The following is a 2,215-nucleotide window of genomic DNA, read 5'->3' as shown; positions in this document are numbered from 1 at the left end:
AGTGACATACTCATCCTCTTCAGAGGAAGAATACTCATCAGAGCTCATGAAGGGCAGAAGTAAGTCCAATGGAATCTCTATGGTCTCATTTTGAGCCTCAGATTCCCATGGGTCCTCATTGGGGAACTCAGTGGAGGTCAGTGCACGCCCACTGAGGTCTTCCTCAGTGGCGTTCACTTCCTCTCCTTCCTCTCCAAATTCGGCCATGTTGATGGCCTTGCACTCTCCTTTTGGATTTTCTTCTGTGTTGCTTGGAAGAGTACTTGGAGGGAGTTCAGTAACTTTCTTGCTCAGTTGTCCCACTTGTGCCTCCAAATTCCTAATGGAGGACCTTGTTTCAGTCATGAAACTTTGAGTGGTTTTGATTAGATCAGAGACCATGGTTGCTAAGTCAGAGGGGTTCTGCTTAGAATTCTCTGTCTGTTGCTGAGAAGATGATGGAAAAGGCTTGCCATTGCTAAACCTGTTTCTTCCACCATTATTGTTGTTGAAACCTTGTTGAGGTCTCTCTTGATTCTTCCATGAGAAATTTGGGTGACTTCTCCATGGAGAATTATAGATGTTTCCATAGGATTCTCTTAGGTAATTCACCTCTTCCATTGAAGAGTTCTCAGGATCATAGGCTTCTTCTTCATATGAAGCATCCTTAGTACTGCTTGGTGCATTTTGCATTCCAGACAGACTTTGAGAAATCAAATTGACTTGCTGAGTCAATATTTTGTTTTGAGCCAATATGGCATTCAGAGTATCAATCTCAAGAACTCCTTTCTTCTGACTTGTCCCATTGTTCACAGGATTCCTTTCAGAAGTGTACATGAATTGGTTATTTGCAACCATTTCAATTAGCTCTTGAGCTTCTGTAGGCGTCTTCTTCAGATGAAGAGATCCTCCAGCAGAGCTATCCAAAGACATCTTGGATAGTTCAGAGAGACCATCATAGAAAATACCTATGATGCTCCATTCAGAAAGCATGTCAGAAGGACATTTTCTGATCAATTGTTTGTATCTTTCCCAAGCTTCATAGAGAGATTCTCCATCCTTCTGTCTGAAGGTTTGGACTTCCACTCTAAGCTTACTCAATTTTTGAGGTGGAAAGAACTTTGCCAAGAAGGCATTGACTAGCTTTTCCCATGAGTCCAGGCTTTCTTTAGGTTGTGAGTCTAACCATATCCTAGCTCTGTCTCTTACAGCAAAAGGGAATAGCATAAGTCTGTAGACCTCAGGGTCAACCCCATTAGTCTTGACAGTGTCACAGATTTGCAAGAATTCAGCTAAGAACTGATGAGGATCTTCCAATGGAAGTCCATGGAACTTGCAATTCTGTTGCATTAGAGAAACTAATTGAGGCTTAAGCTCAAAGTTGTTTGCTCCAATGGCAGGGATAGAGATGCTTCTCCCATAGAAGTCGGGAGTAGGTGCAGTAAAGTCACCCAGCACCTTCCTTGCATTGTTTGCATTGTTGTTGTTTTCGGCTGCCATGGGTTCTTCTTCTTTAAGATTTCTGTTAGGTCCTCTACAGAGAGTTGTGCTTTAGCTTCTCTTAGCTTTCGCTTCAAGGTCCTCTCAGGTTCAGGGTCAGCTTCAACAAGAATGCCTTTGTCTCTGCTCCTGCTCATATGAAAGAGAAGAGAACAAGAAAATATGGAATCCTCTATGTCACAGTATAGAGATTCCTTGAGGTGTCAGAGGAAAAGAAAATTAGAAGGAAGAAGTAGAGAATTCGAACTTAGTGGGGTAGAGTTTGAATTGTGAATTGAGGAGGAGTAATACTCCATAAATAGAAGGATGTGAGAAGAGGGGAAGAGAATTTTCGAAAATTAATTAAAAAAAAATTTAAAAACATTTTGAAAAATTGATTGATAATTTTCGAAAACTAAAAGTGGAAAAGAAATCAAGTGATTTTTGAAAAAGATTTTGAAATTAGAAATAAAAAAGATATGATTAAGAACTATTTTGAAAAAGATGTGATAAAAAAAATATGATTAAAAAGTTATGGTTTTAAAAAGATATGAGTGAAAAGATATGATTTGAAAACAATTTAAAAAGATTTGATTTCAAAAATTAATGACTTGCCTAACAAGAAAAGATATGATTCAAACATTAAATCCCTCTCAACAGAAAGGCAACATCCTTGAAATGTTGTATCAAATCATTAATTGATAGCAAGTATCTTTGAAAAAGGAAAGAAATTGATTTTGAAAACATTTGATTGAAG

General features: G+C 38.4%; 1 non-coding gene across 1 annotated transcript; it reads left to right on the top strand.

Moving 5' to 3' along the window:
- Positions 1–966: 966 nt before the first annotated feature.
- On the top strand, positions 967–1,074 carry LOC130971765 (small nucleolar RNA R71). The gene has a single exon (XR_009082975.1). It is a non-coding gene; the product is annotated as a small nucleolar RNA R71 (small nucleolar RNA).
- Positions 1,075–2,215: the final 1,141 nt, after the last annotated feature.

The sequence above is a fragment of the Arachis stenosperma genome, chromosome 3 (assembly GCF_014773155.1).
Source record: "Arachis stenosperma cultivar V10309 chromosome 3, arast.V10309.gnm1.PFL2, whole genome shotgun sequence".
Lineage (NCBI taxonomy): Eukaryota > Viridiplantae > Streptophyta > Magnoliopsida > Fabales > Fabaceae > Arachis > Arachis stenosperma.
Note: the sequence above shows the minus strand (reverse complement) of the source record. Positions and strands in the feature narration are given on the sequence as shown.